This window comes from Manis javanica, chromosome 12, assembly GCF_040802235.1.
Source record: "Manis javanica isolate MJ-LG chromosome 12, MJ_LKY, whole genome shotgun sequence".
Taxonomy (NCBI): Eukaryota; Metazoa; Chordata; class Mammalia; order Pholidota; family Manidae; genus Manis; species Manis javanica.
The window spans coordinates 56,754,297-56,776,993 of NC_133167.1; the positions used below are offsets into that span (position 1 = coordinate 56,754,297).

At 38.3% G+C, this 22,697-nt stretch overlaps 1 protein-coding gene across 3 annotated transcripts in view; it reads left to right on the forward strand.

The window, feature by feature from the left end:
* LOC140845052 (endogenous retrovirus group FC1 Env polyprotein-like) overlaps positions 1 to 22,697 on the forward strand; it is a 74,210-nt gene that overhangs the window by 11,712 nt on the left and 39,801 nt on the right. The window lies entirely within an intron of this gene.

Below are 22,697 nucleotides of genomic sequence, written 5' to 3' on the forward strand. Positions count from 1 at the left end.
AGGTCAAGTCCAATGGTGAAACAGTGTGAGTAAATACATAATTTAGAGTAATGTGTTTATCCTCCACAATATGAACGAGCTGTCAGGGAACGAAGACATCATCAGGTCAGTGACTGTCTGCAGTAGCTTTGCAAACCACCTTGAAAAAGCACTGGTGAGCAATTAACTGCCACCAGCTGTAACAGCAAGAGGTCATTTCTTCAACCTAACATTAAGCCAATATTTCACATTTCAATAAAGTTGTGGTATATTGATACCTATTGCTGGTTAACATATAACCCCCAAAATTGGCAGCTTAAAACAATAAACATTTATTATCTCATGCCATTTTTGAGGATCAAGATCCCAGGAGCAGCTTAGGTAGGTGCTTCTGACTCAGGATCTCTTAAGAGGCAGCAGTCAAGCTGTTGACCAGAGCTAGTCATGTCAAGGCTTAACTGGAGCTGGAGAGTCCACTTACTAGTTCACACACAAGATTGTTAGCCAGCCTCAGTTTTACCCGAGAGGTCTCCGTAGGCTGCCTAGTGTCCTCTAGACATGGCAGCTGGTTTCACACAGCATAAGTGATCAGAGAAAGAGAGCAAATAGATGAGAGAGCACGCAAGATAGAAGCCTTAGTCACTTGTAATCTAGTCTTGGAAGTAACATGCTATCATTTCAGACCAACCCTAGTACATCATGGAAAGGGAAGCACAAGGATATTGAACACTGGGAGCAGAGATCATTAGGGATCATTTTGGAGGCTGGCTTCTCCATACAGGATAGAAGAAGAAAAATAAATATTGGAGATAAGATACATGACAATGGATTTGCAAGTATTGTCTTTAAGTGGAATACAGTTGGATCCCAACCCATCTGGGATGGTTTTGTTCCTAAAGTAAAGAGAGAGCCAAACAGTAACTTCAGTCATTTAAAACTTGCAAAATACCTTAACACTGTAAATCTCTGTATATAAAAGCAGAGTACCCCTATGAAGCACTCAAGCCAGAGGATTGCTGAGCTTATCTACATTCAGAGTGGAATAGAATAGCAATTGAATTGCTGCTAAATTCTGTTTTCTCTCCACCATTCCCAAATAGGGTTGTGTGTGCTCCTCTACCAAAACTCAGTTCCTGGTTTCTAGTCCCATTCCTGATGGACTTCAGTCTGACCTGGCACAAATGCTCTAGCCTGTTTTTTTGATAATTTGTAGTCTTAAACATCCCAACCAAGAATTATGGTACTAAAGAAAGAAAATACAGCGTGTGGTTTTTGCCTTCAACAACCTTAAAATCTCAACAAAGGAAAATAATCACCTATATCCACAGCTAGAGGCCTTGAAAAAAACCATGTGAATCTTTATAAACTAGCAGTCCCTAGCTATTTCTGGTTCTCAGTTTGTGCATATCAAATTAAAAGTTATGCTTCAGTCTCTATTCATCTCTAAATCCACACTAATGTGTTGATTTCTAGCACCAGTAGTTTCAAAAAATATTTTAGGGTTTCCTACCATACTTTCAGAATGCAAGTCATTATTGCAAATAACTTGACCCAGTAACAGTAATTGATGTGGGTGGGTAAACCATTGAAGTAGTAGTCCACCCAGAGAATGATGTTTTTTCAACTGTGATATTGATGAGATTACAATAAAGCATGTGATCTATTGGCAAGTACATGTTGTCTCATCAAAAATGGAGACTAACAACCTGCTGAAAAGTAGCTCTAAACTGGTAAACTATACAAACTAAAGAATGATTAAGTATAGTAGAGGGGAAATGGAAAGATGAGTGACATCTTTTCATTTTCATGATAACTATCATAAACGAAGTAGGCTTTATAATAATTTTACTCATTGGTAAGAGAGGGACATAATTATTTTTACAATCAGTTGAATAATAAATCAAATCTCTTTAATGGGAAGAGATTGATGCATATGATCATTCATTCTGAGTCTAAAAGTCACTATTAATCATTATCTCCTCCCAATCCAATAGTACTCTCAATATTCTACAATTCTAAGGTGCAGATTCCTTTTTAAGTCCTCTCTTGATGTTATCAGAACCTGTGGAATTATATTGTTGTCAGGTATTTTCTTCTTGTCAAGATAATTCATTGGTATTTCTCCAAAGGAGATTTTTTTGGTACACTAAAGAATAAGCACCTATACTACATTCCCCCCCAAATTAAAATAAAATCTTTTTATTCTTTATTAAAAATTATTCTTTAACAGAGAATTAAATGGTCTAGGATGAAGAGATTCCCCTATGGTTCATTTTCTATGAATTATTATGTTCATACAGCCAAATTATGTGAGTTTTCTTTTTAGATTCACTTTAGCAGACACTTCTTCCCAGGGAAAAACAATGTTGTTGATCATAGCAGTAGGTCTCATTCCTTTCTCATATGTTTATTTTTGAAGAATTCCCACAGACTGGCTTGGCCTTAACCATATGTAGAAGTTTATTCTTTATGGTGTGTGTGTGTGTGTGTGTGTGTGTGTGTGTGTGTGTGTGTGTGTGTGTGTGAAGTACAGGACAATGAGGGTAGTTTAAGAAATATATCTGGTTTTATGCAAATGTAAGAGAACCATCAAATAATCTAGGTAATAGCTCATCAAAGAATAGATTAGTAATGTCAGATTCTCTCATAAGAGCAAATTTTGATAGGTCAGGAATAGATATGCCACAAGAGCACCATGTAGCTAAAAGGGGGTTAAGAGAGGATAGGCAAAACATACCTGCATACAAATATATGTACAGATATACATCCAAGATTCAGTTATCTGTCCTTCCATCCAAGTTCTGCCTAAGAACAGACTACCCCAAAGACAAAGGAATTAAAATGAACATATGCAAATATTCCTTCATCTGATGAGTTCAAAAGTATCATTAACTCAGTAAAACTCTTCAGTAAAACTCTCTTCCTCATTTTTCCATTAAAAAACCTACTCTTTCACCATTACTCTTATATTTTAGGCAATTGACTCTGACACCTAGATAAGACGTCTTGAGGAATATGTACTCCTTACCTAATGAAGGATGGTCTTTTGTAAGGAAAAGTGAGAAAAAGATAAATAAGAAATGAGATGCAATCCTAAATGGATTTAAAGGTTAACAGAAAAGCATTCTTCAATTATAGATATTACACAGGGAGAGAGTAAGATCTCTCATACATGCTCCCAAACAGGGAAGGAAAAGTGATTACAACTGACCAGGTAAAGATCACTGTGTTCCTCATTTCAGTGGTTTTGGATGGTGATTATTTATCCCCAAATTTTATAAAATGACTAGATAGGTACAGCAGTTGGTCTTAATGAAGTAAAGTAGAATGCCAACATTGGGACAGGGACAGAAATGACAGGTCTATATTTTTAGTTGCTGAATATATTTAGCATGAGGGTTTGATGGTATACACTCTTAGTACTAAAGAGGAAGAAAAACCTCCTGTGTTTATAGAAATAACTCAAAACTGTGAGTCAGGAGACCTGGATTGAAGTTCTGGTTGTGCCACTTAGAAGTTTCAGGAGAAACTTTTGCCCTCTTTCTTCATTTCCTTACCTTTGCCCACTTTATTTATCTTTTGGATAGAGATCTAAATCCCTGTTCACCTTTTGGGAGATCTTAATCCTTGTTTACCTATTGGAATATTGTTAGGGTCAAAAGAAATAATGCATGTCACTCATTATTGTTCAAAGTGAAGAGTCCTGTAAAAATATCAGTATTTCTAAGTACATGTTATAATTTGTCATCCTATTTTACACCCTTAGAAGATAAACAAAACTTCCTAAAAATAGCAGATAGCTGAATGTATAGCTAATGGTAGAAAGAAGGGAAAGGACAACTGCAATTTAATTTAGGTTTGATATATATAAAAATACTTTAAAATATCAATACAATAATATATTAATCCTTCAGTAAAGTACCAATTCCTAACTCAGATAGCAATTAATATGGCTTCCTAAAGGGAAATGATACCCACGTAAGTTTGTTTTATGACATAATAACAGGCTTCCCACATGCAGGAAAAATAATAGGTAAGTCTGCTTCAGCCACAGTTCACATGCTCATAAATATTTAATATGATTGGAGAAAAACAAAGCTTCATATTCAATGTCACAGTCCCTTTCTCAGTCTATGACTAATATTTGCTTACTGGTTTAAGTTAAGCTTTTGTCTTCAGCCTTAATCTAGAGTATTAGATTGTCTAGGGTGATAATTGGAAATTCAATATAAAATATTTTTAAAGTTGAAAATACAATACAATGGTAAAGTATACACACAAATACCAAAAAAAATTCAAATATAATAGAAAAACTGTTTACATTAAGAGTCAAGATTCCAACTTTCCACCCTAGAACTATTAAGTGATCAGACTTTACTAGTTGTATATCTAGTTCTGATGTTCTCTTGAGAGCTGGCCCAATTCCAGACAGCAACTGAGCATTTTTCAGAGGCCTGTGGAATATTCTGTACTTTTCCCTCAGGGAGAAGAGAAAAGAAAATGTGGAGTGCATGAATCTTCCACTTTGGAAATTTAACTAGTTCAAGGTTTCCCAATGTAAATTCTGTGGAAAGATAATTCTTCTGGGGATAGAGCATGTCTCTGTGGTTCTATAGCCATAAATTTCAGAAGCACTTCCCACTATAACTCTGCCCCCTTCAAAAGTCACATTGCCCATTAGCTTATTAAAGGTTCTGAAAATTCTTTGTGACCTTGTGTAATACAAAATGTTCACCCATGAAATGGCTTCTCCCCTAACACCTGTTTATATCCCTTAGGGATGCATTAGCTTAAATTATCAGGTCCTACAAAGGAAGTGCTCAAGATATGAATAACAAAAGCCAGCACTGTCTAAGGACAGTGATCACTGATGAATCATTCTGTGCATGGTGGCCCAAAGTGGTCAGTCCAAAGTTTAAATTATTAATGTCCTAGAAATGAAGTTCATGGGAGCATGTTCATAACATTTGAGTATGATACTAAAACTAAATCTATGTGATAAAAACTTTTTCTCTTAGTATATGGTAAATTCAGCCAGCTGGGCAGAATTGAGCCTTTTCAACAGACCTGGAAAGCTTACTGCCCACACAAACACTAACACACACACATATAAATTCAGTGTTTCCATACATAGAAGCCATGATCAAGATATGTAGCCAAGGTTCATGCACTTATTAATTCTGTGGATGTAAAACAAGAATTCAAGATGATACCGAAACATTCAACAAGTGGTAGAGAAGAAGAAGAAAGGAGTCTAACTCTTCTTAGGATGAAGAGGGGAGTGCTGCAAATTTAGAAGAACACTATAAAGAGGTAAGAAAGTAATTTAACCTCTTAGCACACAGAACTGTGATGCTTCCAAATGTATTACTGTGTTTCTTATTTAAGAGGATGCTGCTTGCTGGGTAGGAAATTTGTATATGGTGGAAGATGAAAATATTTGCAGCTCTCTCTTTGATATTTGACTTGAATTGGCAACAGCATTATGGACAGAGTGGAGTTCAGCAGTGGACAAAGTGTCATGTTTGTATGAAATGGAGAGATTTTCTCCCACCCTAAATTCCATGAATAGTCCTCATTAGCCCCTTTCAGCTTTTTTATCCAGAAGAACAATCATCTTTGTGCATTTATCCATTTCCATTTTTTTAGAAAGTGACCTTCTAGGACTGCATCTCTGGCATGTTCTGGGTGGGTGTAAGCATCCTGGGGGTGTTCAACAAATGATGATAAAGATGCTTAGATGAAGTGCACAGCATAACACAGGAAGTTAATAAGGTCCAATTCAGGATTCTTAATGCCTGAGTTTCCTGCAAAGCCAGATCTCATTTGCATTACTTTTGAACTATGTCAGGGTTTTTAAACATACTGATTTTGCTTCTTTAAAGTCATTTACTCAAGTAGTCTTGTTAAGTATTGACTTGCAATGCCAGCAAGTCCCATTGTGCTGAATTATTGTGGAAATACCAAATATTTTGAAGACATGTACAGTCAAAGACATGTTTTGCTCTATTATCTCTCCCTTGGTTGGGGAAAAAGACAACTTGCTACAACTAGCAGCATTACTAATTCACAAAATGAGTTACTACTCACTCATGTGAAATCACAAGCTTCTCATTACTGTTTTCATGGTTTGTCGTGCATACCATTTTTAGCAGTCCTGGCCTGAAATTTATGCTAGCTATTAGTCATTATTATTTACAGGCCTTATCAAGTCAATGATGTTGGCTCACATGTCGGATATATTCTTTAAATTTAAAATCAGAGGTTAGATTGGCTGCATCTACAATAATATCTTCAAATCCACTGGTGCTGCCAGTGTTCTCCCCATCTCAGATAGGAACCTGACAATTCTCCTTGACTTGTCTCCTGTCCTTCCACTTCTATTCCAACTATCACCAAGTTACACCAGAAAAAGAACTGGCTTTTCTTCACTATTCCCATTGCCTATGCCAGGCCACAGCTCCTCATTCTTAGCCATTCTAACTTTCTGCAGGCTCCTTCTTTTAAATTGCTCTTAGATACATTCCTGCCAGAATAATCTTAATGAAGTACCATTTATAATACTGTTTGGCAAATCTGACTACTCCAGACCTCAGTGATCTCCACAAACTCAGAGTACCCATAGTACCCAGGCCCATGCAGCTGAACATGTAAGTATTCTGACAATTTCATTTGAATTCATTTTGTCTTCCTTGAGGCAGAGAATGTGTTTCACATTTCTTTTCAGCTACTAGAGTCCCTAACACAAGACTTGTTCAAGATCAACCCTCCGGGTCAAGTCCTGCCCAAGTAGTAGACTTTAAATTTGCCACAGGATATTCTGTGCTAGACCAGGAAGAGGCAAATTACCATTCATTCCTGTATACATTCACTCAGCAGACATTTTCAGGCAAACTCTGTACCCAAACACTGTGCAATGGATACAAAGAGATATAAGCCTTGCCTTCAGGGGACTTGTGGGAGAGTCAGACAAAGTGTGGTGAGGACTAGAAAGAAGGATGTGCAGGTGCCTATGAGGGCCCAGAGGAAACAACTAAATCAGAGGGCCCAGAGGAAACAACTAAATCAGACTTGGAACATACAACAGTATGGAACGTAACATCATTGCCCCAGGTATGTTTCCCAGAGTACTATTCTGGCAAAATTCTCCATAAAAAATTAGAAAACAAGATTCCATGGTCAAATAAACATGAGAAACCCTGGACACTGTCACTCCCTACCCCAAAGGATCACAAAGCCCATTAGCACATTAATGCCGTAGTAGAGATTTCCCAGTTACCAGGAGAAAAGTGGTGGTTGTTTCTGAATGGGTGAGTACACAGACTGACAGAGAAAGAGGGCTGGGGCCAAGTACGAGAATATTAACATCTAATATCAGAGATAAGGAGAACATGCTTTAGTAGAGACTTTAATTCTTGTGGTTTGTGACACCCCACCCCACCACCTCACCTGCTATGCCAAGGCCTATATAAGAAAGCAGAGAAAAGATAGGTTGAGACTTGCAGGCTCTTTGAGAAGAGGCACACACATCAGAAGTGACCACCAGTAAATATAAGGTAGGTTTGCTCTCCTGTGGACATATGCAAAGTGCTGCCAGGGTGTAGAGGCTGGAGAGGGAATCTCTCTGACTGAGGGAACTGGAGAAATCTAAGGGTATGGGTGAAATTCAAACTTGTTCTTGCCATATGAAATTGAGCAAATTTTAAGCCTAGTCTACTGAGAAATGAATTGACAGAGCACAGAAGGAAGACCAAGTTTGTAGGGAAACCATAAGTTCAGATTTTGGACATGTCGATTTTGAGATGCCTACAGCTTTAACCCTTGTCCGTGTCCAGACTTGAAGTTATCATATGAGATAACAGTTCAAGATTTCACACACCAAATTACTGGCACACAGAGAGACTGAAGATATCACAAAGATTTCCTCACAAATTAGAATTCCTCACAAATTAGGGCGGAAAGAGAATATGGTCATCTGATGTATGGTCAGAGTAGTACAATGGTAACCACTAAGCACCAAAGCAGATTTCTGTGGCAAGGAAATCAAGATGGAAGAGGAGAAAAAGCCTGGGATACTGTTCAGGCATGGAGTGGATAGAAAGTTACTGATGTGGCCCGTGCGAGTGATAGGCGATTGCATAAAGGGCCTAAAGAATATTAGGCAATACAGAGGGAGGTGGCACCTGGAGAAACCGCAGACACACAAAGTTCACTTCTTTCACAAGCTTGCCTGGATTCAACTTGCAGGGGAGTATAACAAAAATACCTTGGGTTCAACAGCAAGGTGAAGATGCTTTGGCAAAACCTCAAGGCATCGATGCAATCTTTTGTCCTAAGCTGTACCGTTACCTTCACTGTATTTTATGTACTATACTCTCCCAGCTTTACTGACATTGCCACACAAATCCCTCTTTACCCTAAAGCCTATTTTAAGTGTAAAGAAATCCAAAATAACAAATTGGTCAAAATTATTTTGCTGTTTTGTAGTAAGTTCCAAACCCTATATATGTTTGTTTCCAGTTATATCCTGGGCTTGCATCTTAAAATTCAAATGTTCAGAGGCAACCAAAAAATACTTCAGGGGAAGACTAGGCAAAAGCCTCCCCAGGTGTATAAAGACTTGCTGGTTAGGCACCACTTCATTTATCTGTATTTGTACTTATCCATGGACACAAACCTTTTATACAACACCACTTGCCATAACTTTGAATTAGGTATGTTGAATCAGGTACGTTGATCTGATTTCAACTCCATCTAAGAGAACACAGCTACCGGCACTCTTAGGTGCTAGTCCCAAATTCGTTATTAGCTATCTGTGCTGTTATAGGCAGGTCAATCAATTACAGCCTTATTTCTTTATCTGAAAAATAGAAATAACACCTGCTCCCCTTCTTCACATACAAGCACTGAGAATCAAGCCAGATAGGGAACATTCTTTTATAAAATGACTATCATGATTCAAAAATAAGGTGTCATTATAGTTACAATAATTTTATTGGTATTAGTAATAAAAGTGTTATTTTTCATGAGACCCAACTTTGGGGAAAAAATGTTTATAGCTGCATCTCTTAAGCTCTAAATAACACATCTTTCCTTTATTAAGTTCAGTGGGAAAAATGTATATATTTTATAATATATATTACCTATCTATTAAACAGAAAAATGTCAACAGTAATAGAGATGAGAATTTTTCACACAGTCTCATGCATAATCCCCAAGGGCTATATACTAAGGCCTTAGCATTAAAAGGCCCATCCATCTGGTACATCCCTAAGTTCAGTAAGGAACTGGGGGAGAGAAAGGGAGAAAAGGTGGTAAAAATAAAAGGAAGAGGCAGAGAGGAAAAGGGTCAGGACAAGGAAGAGAGGAAGAAGGAAGACTGAGCAGATGGATGGAGAGAAGGGGCAAAGGAAAACAAGAGAAGTAGGGAGGATAAGAAGGAAAGGCCTTCACTGCCTGCCTTTGGCTCCTGAGACCACCTTTATGAGGGTTACTAAGAGGTCATCTTCAGAAGAAATTTTTCCATAAGAGGTAATTGAAATCATCAACTGAACTGGATAATCTACTAATCTATCATGTTTTGGATAAATTCTGGTCTTTCCTCATGGTCCCTGGAGGAGATACTGAAGAAGGCAATTATGATAGCAAAAAATCAAAATTAAACAAATGAAAGCAAGAAAATAATCTGTTTCACTGGTGAGCCACTATTTTTCATGAGACCCAACTTTGGGGGAAAAATGTTTATAGCTGCATCTTTTAAGCTCTAAATAACACATCTTTCCTTTATTAAGTTCAGTGGGAAAAATGTATATATTTTATAATATATATTACCTATCTATTAAACAGAAAAATGTCAATGATCAAATCACAGCTTCTCGGATGCTTAACTGTTAATATCTGGGCAAAGCTGAAAAATAACAAAGCAGATGCAGTTGTCAGATTTTTTTTTCTTTTGATTAGCAGCATAGGGGAACTGGTATGGTGTGGGTAAGGTTAGTTGGGGTTCAGAAAAGGATAAGAGGGGAAAGAAATGCATTGAGTAGTTATTAAAAATTCATATTTCCCATTTTTCCTCTTTGGAAGAAACTCAGAGTTTAACCTTTGTGGGATTTCATAGATTTTCATTGTTGTTGGCCAAGAAACATATCCAGGCTGACCCACAGAGGGTGTCTCTCTCTCTCTCACTCACACAAACACACACACCCACATCATTAATAGTTTCTGAAGCTTATTTTTAATTTATTTTTATTTCTCATATAGGAAAGCCTAGGATTATACTCCTTTATGTGTTCTGGAAGGTTTAGGTGCAATATTACAGATGTTAAATTAATAACCTTTTACCTGCAAAGTGAAGTAAAAAGTCTACCCCTAGGATTGATATCATTCACTGCTTTATTTTGATGTTAATATGGGTAAGTCTAGGGAGTTTTTTCCTTAAAAAAATACATATACATAATATATATAATGTATATATATTATATACATGTATGTATATGAATTCATTTACATACTTATATATGAAAACCAATCAATTGGTGAGAGTTAAGCAAAAATGCACATTTCCAGAAAGCCAAGACACTTGCTGGAAAATGAAAAGGGTACTGAGCTGGTCTCAGCTGAAAGACCAGCAGTCGTTTTAGACAACAGTTCTTCCCCTTCAGCTGAAAATATGGGAAATGGAGTGGCACAAATGAGTGTTCTCCTTGACTATCTCAAATACCTGTGGGATAATTAATGTGCCTTTCACCCTGCTTAATGGGAGCACCCTGCTCCACTCCATTTAAATGAAGGCAGGATCCTTTCAACCAGTAGAAATACGGGGAGAAGGAGATTTTTTTATATATGATGTTCTTCTTTGATTATAAACTAATTCATGAAAAAAAATTTAATAAAAATTTTTAAATTAATGTTCATTGTAAAAAAAATTAGAATGTGCCAGAAAAGATAAGGAATAAATATAGTTTATAATACCACTGCCCAGAAAAATTTGCTGATATTTTGTTCTATTTCTTCTCGGTATTTTTTTATTTAATGCTAGACTGTCTTTGTTTAGTACAAGAAAAACACTGTCATTTGCTGCTTTTATCACTGCTGGACAAGAAATGAATAAAAAAAAGGAAAAATAAAAGAGAAACAATAATTGCTCCCAGTTGAACTGTGAGAAGCTGTACCAGCCTCCAGAGCGAAGTATTCAAAGAAAGAAAGCAGTTGTGAAAAGTCAGCAGAGTGGAGTAAAAAGAACATACAGAAGATTCTGTCCTAGTACTGTCTTATTGTTTGTTACCTCATTTCATGACCTTAGGAAAATCATTTTCCTTCTCTAGCCTTCATTTCCTTCATCTTTAAAATAGGGGACTGCAGTTCAGCATTTCCACAAACATTATAAGTGTTTTGCCATGTGCTGGAGACCAGAGATGACAGGCAGAAAGCTTCTAGTTAAGCTAGAAATGAAATTCAGGGAAAATTTTGTGCTATCCCTGAAATGTCCCCTGAAATTTAAAAGAAGATAATTTGCAAATTCTTGGACAAGATGCTACTCAAATGCCCTCAAGCTCTGAAATTCTGTAATATAGTCACCAAAATTCAGTTACATGTTTAAGATACCACCCCAAACCAATAATCCATTCTCATGCTGAGAGGAATCAGTAAATCTCTTGAAGGTCCAGAAGAACCCAACTTTCAAAGCAAATGGAAATGAGAGCTGAATGTTCTGTCAATTCAGCTGTCATCATATACTCCCTAAATACTGAAAGGCTAAGTTTTCACACAGTTTACCAGTAACAATCTATCCTTACTCCAAACCTTTCTCCCTCTAATCTTCTCTCCTCAACAGTTCCACCTTAATCTAGGAATTCAGTGACTTTGAAATTTCTTTTCCATTTACTATGAAAACCCATTGGAAAGTGGTAGATATGAGTCATTTACAGCTTAGTGTGTTTCTTCCAAGGATATCTGTATTAAATTTTTATCTACAATTGTTTAGTAAAAGACTTTTCTCCCTGTTAAAATGATTTCATGTATCAATGAGTAGGAAGAGAAGGTATATTTAGAGGCAAGACAAAAGGACTTCCTTCATTTCCCTAAATCCATACCAAATATGGGGAGCCTTTGTCCAAGAATCTTTCAAATTCTGTAACAATGTGCATTGTATCTTTTATATGGGTCATTCCCCAAACTTTACTAATTGGACCTCTTTTTCCCTGACCCATACTTGGAGCTACATTTGAACACAGTTTTAACTTTTTAACAACTAACAGAATGCACTCAATTACTATAAGCCCTAAAAGAAATGCAATATCAAGGAAACATTTCAAGAGGTACAAAGGAGTTGACTTTTTTCTGTTTTTGTAGTGAGGCTGAAATAATTTAGGGAGGATGTCTCAGTTTAAGTAAATACAAATTGAATTAGTAAGTGATATGTTTACCTAAAAATGATTCTTCTAGATCAGTGCTGTCCAACAAAACTTCTGTGAGGATGGAAGTACTCTATGACTACACTCTCCAGTAGGTAGCCACTAGTCCAGTGTGGTGGTTATTGAGCACTTGAAATTCATAAACTGAATTTTTAATTTATATTTAGTTTTCATTACATTTAAATAGCTACATAGTATCTAATAGATACCATATTAGTCAGTACAGTTCTAGATGATTCTTTGTGGAAGCTGGTTGGGTGCCAAATACCCTATTCTGACCCTGGCAAGGGAAAGTCATCCAACTAGGCTAAATATGTCTGCAGAATTTCATGTCTAAGCGGTTCAGCAGCTGAGAAAAAACTCTTGTGTTCTTATTGCATACTTTGTATTGTTATTCTTACAACTTTGATGTGGCTTGATTATTTTTGTCTTCTGTGCTTTTATACTTTTATGTCCAAAAGGCAAAAAAGAGCTCTCAGGTGGAATTGCAGCTGGCAGTTGCAGCCACACCAATGTTCTCAGAACACATTCGGTCCTGTTCCACTTCCGGTGCATATTGAAACAATCAACAGTTTGGAATGCCAAGTCTTGAATTCTGATTCTCAAGTCACTTACATCATGTCCCTCAGGGTCCCACTCTCATGCCATTTTCCCTCTGAAAGCCTTCCTACTCTTGGCACAGCTTCTATCCTCTTGCCAAAGCATTTCATTTTTACCGACTTCATAGTTACATTCTGGCTTTTTATTATAGTTTTTTTTGGTATCATTAATCTACAATTACATGAAGAATATAATGTTTACTAGGCACCCCCTTCACCAAGTCCCCCCGACATACCCCTTCAGAGTCACTGTTCATCAGCGTAGTAAGATGCTGTAAAATCACTACTTGTCTTCTCTGTGTTCAACAGCCCTCCCCACGCCCCACCTACACTATACATGCTGATCGTAATGCCCCCTTTCTTTTTCCCTGCCCTTATCCCTCCCTTCCCACCCATCCTCCCCAGTCCCTTTCCCTTTGGTAACTGTTAGTCCATTCTTGGGTTCTGTGATTCCGCTGCTGTTTTGTTCCTTCAGTTTTCTTTTGTTCTTGTACTCCACATATGAGTGAAATCATTTGGTACTTGTCTTTCTCCCCCTGGCTTATTTCACTGATTATAATACCCTCTAGCTCCACCCATGCTGTTGCAAATGGTAGAATCTGTTTTTTTCTTATGGCTGAGTAATATTCCATTATGTATATGTACCACATCTTCTTTATCCATTCATCTACTGATGGACATTTAGGTTGCTTCCATATCTTGGCTATTGTAAATAGTGCTGCGATAAACATAGGGGTGCATCTGTCTTTTTCAAACTGGGCTGCTGCATTCTTAGGGTAAATTCCTAGAAGTGGAATTCTTGGGTCAAATGGTATTTCTATTTTAAGCATTTTGAGGAACCTCCATACTGCTTTCCACAATGGTTGAACTAATTTACATTCCCACCAGCAGTGTAGGAGGGTTCCCCTTTTTCCACAACCTCGCCAACATGTGTTGTTGTTTGTCTTCTGGATGGTGGCAATCCTCACTGGTGTTTCTCACTGTGGTTTTAATTTGCATTTCTCTGATGACAAGCGATGTGGAGCATCTTTTCATGTGTCTGTTGGCCATCTGAATTTCTTCTTTAGAGAACTGTCTATTCAGCTCCTCTGCCCATTTTTTAATTGGATTATTTGCTTTTTGTTTGTTGAGGTGTGTGAGCTCTTTATATATTTTGGATGTCAACCCTTTATCGGATCTGTCATTTATGAATATATTCTCCCATACTGTAGGATACATTTTTCTTCTATTGATGGTTTCCTTTGCTGTACAGAAGCTTTTCAGCTTGATATAGTCCCACTTGTTCATTTTTGCTTTTGTTTCCCTTACCCAGGGAGATATGTTCATGAGGAAGTCATTCCTGTTTATGTGCATGAGATTTTTGCCTATGTTTTTTTCTAAGAGTTTTATGGTTTCATGACTTACATTCAGGTCTTTGATCCATTTCGCATTTACTTTTGTGTATGGGGTTAGACAGTGATCCAGTTTCATTCTCTTACATGTAGCTGTCCAGTTTTACCAGCACCATCTGTGAAGAGACTGTCATTTCCCCATTGCATGTCCATGGCTCCCTTATCATATATTAATTGGCCATATATGTTTCGGTTAATGTTTGGAGTCTCTATTCTGTTCCACTGGTCTGTGGCTCTGTCTTCTGCCAGTACCAAATTGTCTTGATTACTGTGGCTTGCTTCATTACTAGTAGAGGTTGAAGTTGGGGAGTGAGATCCCCCCCCCCACTTTATTCTTCCTTCTCAGGATTGCTTTGGCTATTCGGGGTCTTTGGTGATTCCATATGAATTTTTGAACTATTTTTTTCAGTTCATTGAAGAATGTTGTTGGTAATTTGATAGGGATTGCATCAAATCTCTATATTGCTTTGGGCAGGATGGCCATTTTGACAATATTAATTCTTCCTAGCCAGGAGCATGGGATGAGTTTCCATTTGTTAGGGTCCTCTTTAATTTCTCTTAAGAGTGTCTTGTAGTATTCAGGGTATAGGTCTTTCACTTCCTTGGTTAGGTTATACCTAGGTATTTTATTCTTTTTGATGCTATTGTGAATGGAATTGTTTTCCTGATTTCTCTTTCTATTAGTTCATTGTTAGTGTATAGGAAAGCCACAGATTTCTGTGTGTTAATTTTGTATCCTGCAACTTTGCTGAATTCCGATATTAGTTGTAGTAGTTTTGGAGTGGAGTCTTCAGGGTTTTTTATGTACAATATCATGTCATCTGCAAATAGTGACATTTGACTTCTTCTTTACCAATGTGGATTCCTTGTATTTCTTTGTTTTGTCTAATTGCTGTGGCTAGGACCTCCAGTACTACGTTGAATAACAGTGGGGAGAGTGAGCATCCCTGTCTTGTTCCCGATCTCAGAGAAAAAGCCTTCAGCCTCTCGCTGTTCAGTATGATGTTAGCTGTGGGTTTATCATAAACGGTTTTTATTATGTTGAGGTACTTGCCCTCTATGCCCATTTTGTTGTGATTTTTTATTATGAATGGATGTTGAATTTTGTCGAATGCTTTTTCAGCATCTATGGAGATGATCATGTGGTTTTTGTCCTTTTTGTTAATGTGGTGGATGATGTTGATGGATTTTCGAATGTTGTACCATCCTTGCATCCCTGGGATGAATCCCACTTGGTCATGGTGTATGATCCTTTTGATGTATTTTTGAATTCGGTTTGCCAATATTTTGTTGAGTATTTTTGCATCTACGTTCATCAGGGATATTGGTCTGTAGTTTTCTTTTTTGGTGGGGTCTTTGCCTGGTTTTGGTATTAGGGTGATGTTGGCTTCATAGAATGAGTTTGGGTGTATTCCCTCCTCTTTTATTTTTTGGAAACCTTTAAGGAGAATGGGTATTATGTCTTCTCTGTATGTCTGATAAAATTCCGAGGTAAATCCATCTGGCCCTGGGGTTTTGTTCTTGGGTAGTTTTTTGATTACCACTTCAATTTCTTTGCTGGTAATTGGTCTGTTTAGATTTTCTGTTTCTTTCTGGGTCTGTCTTGGAAGGTTGTATTTTTCTAGGAAGTTGTCCATTTCTCCTAGGTTTTCCAGCTTGTTAGCATATAGGTTTCTGTAGTATTCTCTCCTAATTCTTTGTATTTCTGTGGGGTCCTTCCTGATTTTTCCTTTCTCGTTTCTGATTCTGTTGATGTGTTGACTCTCTTTTTCTCTTAATAAGTCTGGCTAGAGGCTTATCTATTTTGTTTATTTTCTCAAAGAACCAGCTCTTGGTTTCATTGATTTTTTTCTATTGTTTTATTCTTCTCTATTTTATTGATTTTTTCTCTGATCTTTATTATGTCCCGCCGTCTGCTGACTGTAGGCCTCATTTGTTCTTCTTTTTCCAATTTTGATAATTGTGACATTAGACTATTCATTTGGGGTTGTTCTTCCTTCTTTAAATATGCCTGGACTTTCCCCCTAAGACTGCTTTCACTGCGTCCCACAGAAGTTGGGGCTTTGTGTTGTTGTTGTCATTTGTTTCCATATATTGCTGGATCTCCATTTTAATTTGGTTGTTGATCCATTGATTATTTAGGAGCATGTTGTTAAGCCTCCATGTGTTTATGAGCCTTTTTACTTTCTTTGTACAATTTATTTCTAGTTTTATACCTTTGTGGTCTGAAAAGTTGGTTGGTAGGATTTCAATCTTTTGGAATTTACTGAGGCTCTTTTTGTGGCCTAGTATGTGGTCTATTGTGGAGAATGTTCCATGTGCACTTGAGAAGAATGTGTATCCTGTTGCTTTTGGATGTAGAGTTCTATAGATGTCTATTAGGTCCATCTGTTCTAGTGTGTTGTTCAGTGCCTCTGTGTCCTTACTTATTTTCTGTCTGGTGGATCTGTCCTTTGGAGTGAGTAGTGTGCTAAAGTCTCCCAAAATGAATGCATTGCATTCTATTTCCTCCTTTAATTCTGTTAGTATTTGTTTCACATATATTGGTGCTCCTGTATTGGGTGCATATATGTTTATAATGGTTATATCCTCTTGTTGGACTGAGCCCTTTATCATTATGTAATGTCCTTCTTTATCTCTTGTTACTTTCTTTGTTTTGAAGTCTAGTATTGCAACACCTGCTTTTTTATCTCTGTTGTTTGCATGAAATATCTTTTTCCATCCCTTGACTTTTAATCTGTGCATGTCTTTGGGTTTGAGGTGAGTCTCTTGTAAGCAGCATATAGATGGGTCTTGCTTTTTTATCCACTCTATTACTCTGTGTCTTTTGATTGGTGCATTCAGTCCATTTACATTTAGGGTGATTATTGAAAGATATGTACTTATTGCCATTGCAGGCTTTAGATTCTTGGTTACCAAAGGTTCAAGGTTAGCTTCTTTACTACCTTACTGTCTGACTTAACTCGCTTATTGAACTATTATAAACAAAAGACTGATGATTATTTCTCTCCCTTCTCATTCCTCTTCCTTCATTCTTTGTATGTTGGGTGTTTTGTTCTGTGCTCTTTTTAGGAGTGCTCCCATCTAGAGCAGTCCCTCTAAGATACCCTGTAGAGGTGGTTTGTGGGAGGCAAATTCCCTCAACTTTTGCTTGTCTGGGAATTGTTTAATCCCTCCTTCATATTTAAATGATAATCGTGCTGGATACAGTATCCTTGGTTCAAGGCCCTTGTGTTTCATTGCATTAAATATGTCATGCCATTCTCTTCTGGCCTGTAAGGTTTCTGTTGAGAAGTCTGATGATAGCCTGATGGGTTTTCTTTTGTAGGTGACCATTTTTCTCTCTCTGGCTGCTTTTAATACTCTGTCCTTGTCTTTGATCTTTGCCATTTTAATTATTATGTGTCTTGGTGTTGTCCTCTTTGTGTCCCATCTCTCAGGAGTTCTGTGTGCTTCTGTAGTCTGAACAACTATTTCCTCCCCCAGTTTGGGGAAGTTCTCAGCAATTATTTCTTCAAAGACACTTTCTATCCCGTTTTCTCTCTCTTCTTCTTCTGGTACCCCTATAATGCGGATATTGTTCCTTTTGGATTGGTCACACAGTTCTCTTAATATTCTTTCATTCCTGGAGATCCTTTTATCTCTCTCTGTGTCAGCTTCTATGCATTCCTGTTCTCTGGTTTCTATTCCGTCAATGGCCTCTTGCATCTTATCCATTCTGCTTATAAATCCTTCCAGAGATTGTTTCATTTCTGTAATCTCCCTCCGGATGTCATCCCTTAGCTCTTGTATATTTCTCTGCAGCTCTTTCAGCATGTTTATGATTTTTATTTTGAATTCTTTTTCAGGGAGACTGGTTACATCTATCTCTGCAGATCCTCTCTCAGGTGTTGTCTAAACTATTTTGGACTGGACTAAATTTTTTTGCCTTTTCATGGTGATAACAGTGACTGTAGGCAGGTTGCAGGTGTGTCAGCTGGGAGAAGAAAGTCCTTTTCTGCTTGCTGGATGCCTTGCCCTTCTCTGCTGCCTGTGTCAGTTACCCGCACTCCTGGAGCAGCCACCAGGTTAATCCCCTAAGCTGCTGTGGGCGGGGTCTCCATCAGAGCCACGTGGAGCCCTGCAGGGAGTGGCAGGCAGGCCGGGTGTGCTCCTCTGTGATAGCGGCACCCTTGCTGGGCAGCTGTGTGCCAGCAGCGGCCTTGGGTCTGGCCCAGGCAGCTGTGCATCAGGCTGGGATTCCAGTCGGCTGCTGGGAGCACAGCTGCTCCCTCTGGCTCCACTGCAGGTGTGCACGGGTCTCTCCCACGCGGACCTCTCCCGGGCTCCTCTGGCACCACTGCCGCTTGCACACATGGGCCACTCCTGGGCTGTTTGATCACTGCCACGGCAGGCTCACATGAGCTGCTCCCAGTCCCCTCTGGCCCTGCGAGCATATGTGGGCTTCTCCCGGTCCCCTCTGTCACCACCGCCCCTGGCGCGCTGCCGCTCTCCCACTACTGGGCCAGTGTGTTGGGGTCCGCACCAGTTGGAGGAATGACTGGCAGGCTGTTTAGTGCTGTGAGGGGCTTCAGAGCTGCACTGCCACACAGGGGGTTAGGGCACCTAAAGTTCCCCAGGATTCCCAGCTGCTGGCTAACTGTGCCGGGATGACTTTGTCCAGCTGTGGGGTCCCTGTCTCTTTAAGACTTGCAGAAAGCACTCGCTTTTCTCTTGTCTCAGGGGCGCCGGTTGCAGGGACCTGCCTGCATGTTTTGCTTTTCCATTTCTCTAATATCCAGTACCCCGTGCACCTTGTGTCTGCATTCCGGGTGTGGATTTCTAGAGCTGGTTGTTTAGCAGTCCTGGGCTTTCACTCCCTCCCCGTTCCAACTCCTTTCTTCCCACCGGGTTCTGGGGTGGGGAAGTGTTCAGGTCACGCCTGGCCGTGGCTTGTATCTTACCCCCTTCGTGTGATGTTGAGTTCTCGCAGATGTAGATGTATTCTTGCTGTTGTACTGCATCCACTGGTATCTCTTTTAGGAATAGTTGTATTTATTGTATTTTCATAAATATATATGTTTTTGGGAGGAGATTTCCACTGAACTACTCATGCCACCATCTTCCTGTGATCCTCCTATTATAGTTGTTTTGACACTTATCCAGCCTACTAAATTCTGTGCTCTTTGAGGGCAGGCAAACTGAACTGATGTATTATCTGAATCATCTTTGTATCTCAGCATCTTACACTAAATTGGCTTTTTCCCATTGTATAGTACCAAAGTGACTGGGACAAAGTCCTTTAGTCTTACCAGTTCTGGTCATCAATTTCATCATTTATTCTCTTCCACTTCCACAAAGTACAGAGAATAGAGACATCCATTTTCTTTGCCCTTCATATGAAAGGTCTCCAAAATTACTGGGGAAGAAGAAAGGACAAGCTTATAAAAATACAGAACAAACAAAGTAATGCCAATAAATACATATGTTGGGTACAGTGTGTGTTTAAAGTCCCATAGCACTTCCTGAAATCAAATGATAAGATGCTTAAAATGCCAGGGGCATCTGCTGAAACTGGTATCTCAAAAAAATAAGAAAAAGAAATAGTCCCTGTGCTGATAAATTAAATATGCCTTATTGTTGATTCTTAGAAGAAAGATATTACTGTTCAGTGTTGTATATGGGCCCCATGTTAAGGATCTAAAAATAGAAAGCCTCCTAGGGAACTTCCTTTTATTTAAACCAGCCTTCATGTAACCCTGTGTGGACCTGGGGAAGGTTACAGTCAGGCCATGATTACCAGATGAGAAACTAGATTTTGTCATTATTGAATATTAATATGTCATGATATCTAGGAAAATAAATTTTTTTCAGATAATATCTCTTCTTGCCAATTAATTTCCATTTGGGTGTTCTGTTTTTTCTGAGTTCAACTGGTACTTATTAAAAGCCTGCTACTCAAAAGAAATAACATAATGTGGCAAAATTAATAATCAGGAAACCTGTGCTTTAGATCTGGCTGTGCCATTATAAGCTGTGTCATCTTAGATGCTATAGTGATAGTAACAGTTGCTACTTATGAGCATGTACTCTTCTGCTGAGCACTTTATAGGTATGATTTCCTTTAATTCTCATAAAACCCTTCATGATCAGTGTTAATAGCCTCATTATACAGATGACTAAACTGAGGCCCAGAGAGGTTATTAACTTGCCCCATGTCACATAACTAGCTAGGATAGTAAGATTCCGAAGTCCTTGCTTTTACCACTGACAGAATTCTTTAGACCTCAATTTTTTCCATCTGTAAAATTAAGGAATTTAATTAGGTGACCACTAGGGAAAATATTAAATAAATTTAACTGATGTGTTGGCTTTTTATTATGGAAAAGTTCAAACTCACTCAAGGGTAGAGAGACTAGTACAATGACCCACCCCAGCCACAGCAATTAGCACCTCATAGCCACTCTTTTAATCTGTTTTCCACCTACATTTCCCTCCCCCCAATTGCCGTCCCCCCTGGATTCTGGTGAAGCAGTCTAGAGGTATTATTTTATCTGTAAATATTTCAGTATTTATCACTAAAATGAAAGTTTTAAAAACATAGCCCCAATACCATTAGCATTAGCACACCTAAAATATCAACAATAATGCCTTAGTGTCAAATATCCAGTTTTTTAATTTTCCTGATTTTTTTTATTGGCTTTGCTTAAATCAGAACCCAAAGTCCTCACATTTTATTTGTCTAATAGGTCTTTTTAGTATCTTTTAATCTGTGATTTTCTCATCTCCCCCCATCTTTGTTTTCCTTGTAACATATTTGTTGAAAAAACTGGGTCATTCATCCTAAAAGGTTTCCCATATCTGGGTTTGATTGCTTCCCTCTGGCATCAGTTAATATATTTCTCTATTCCTTTATCACTTATAAACTTTTAGTTAGGCCTAAAGTTTTTTCTGATTCAGGTTTGATTTTTTTTTTTTACAAGACCATCTTAGGAGTGGTAATAAGTACTTCCATCAGGAAATAGTGATGTCTAGTTGTCTTTCTTTTTATTTTAACACTCCTTGGTGATAATTGCCTTGTTCCAGTATTTCCTTCAAGGGTTTGTTTGCAAAATGGTAATATTCTAATTATATCTTTTCTTCTTCATTTATCAGCTAGACTATTTCTATAATTTCCCTGACCTCAACTATTAAATTATGGTAAAGTACACTTCATAAGAGAAAGGCAGATTAAATGCTTGATTCTTTCCATTTATATGCCAGTTTTCAGATTGAGTTGGCTCACTAGCATCCTCCAAAGGTGACCAATGAAATCATCTTTAAAATATCATTGTGATCTCATGGGTTTTAACATTTGATGTGTTTGATCAATTGTAGTTATTCTTATTGGTGCTCAAATTGTAGGAATCTCCTTGCTGGGAAAATGGAAGTTCCTATGGCCAGGATCCTCACCTGAACCTAAACTACCTGATAATGTAACTGGCCTGCTGCTAGACTACTGCTTCCACACCCATAGGCAATAAGCTATTATTGACTGAGTCACTATATAAGAGCTCTGCCCAGTGCTCTGGGTGGGGGCAGAGATGGAGGAGGATGATTACAGACTTGCAGACTGTTGGATGTAGACATAATTCTAGTGCTCAACCTATCACCTGGAGAATAAAGCAAAGTATGAACCCTTTTACCCCAAGAACATTTCATTGTCATTCCTCAGTCTCACTGAATCCATAGTGAACTTGCCTCAAGTTGGCTTCTGGGTCCTTTCTGTATGACAGTATGTGTGTATAGCTTCTTCACTTTCTGTATGATAATATGTCCCAATAAGATGTTCATCTCATATATTTCTTGCCCCATATCTTAACTCAGCCATTTCTCTAAGAAGCCCTGGAGATCACAATCTGGATAGAAGTAGCATTCATTTCTGCACAGTTGTTCGTGGGCCTTTTCAGTAAACAGATCTAGGTAATGCCCTTTAGTTTGAAAGAGAAAAAGGCATTATGCATTCATATTGATATTTCAACTCACATTTAGTAATACAAGGTTTTACTTCTTTGACTTTATAGCAGTATATCTTTTCTTATTACTGAAAATCTTGGCCCCTCCTTGTCTTGTGAGTGGGTTTCAGCCCCAGGCAAGTTCGCTTGGCTTGTTATCCTGGCAATAGGTCGAGCACTAGAATTATGTCTGCATCCAACAGTCTGCAGGTCTGTAATCCTCCTTCATCTCTGCCCCCACCCAGAGCACTGGGCACAGCTCTTTATATAGTGACTCAGCCAGTAACAGCTTATTGCCTATGGGTATGGAAGCAGTAGCCTAACAGCAGGCCAGTTACATCA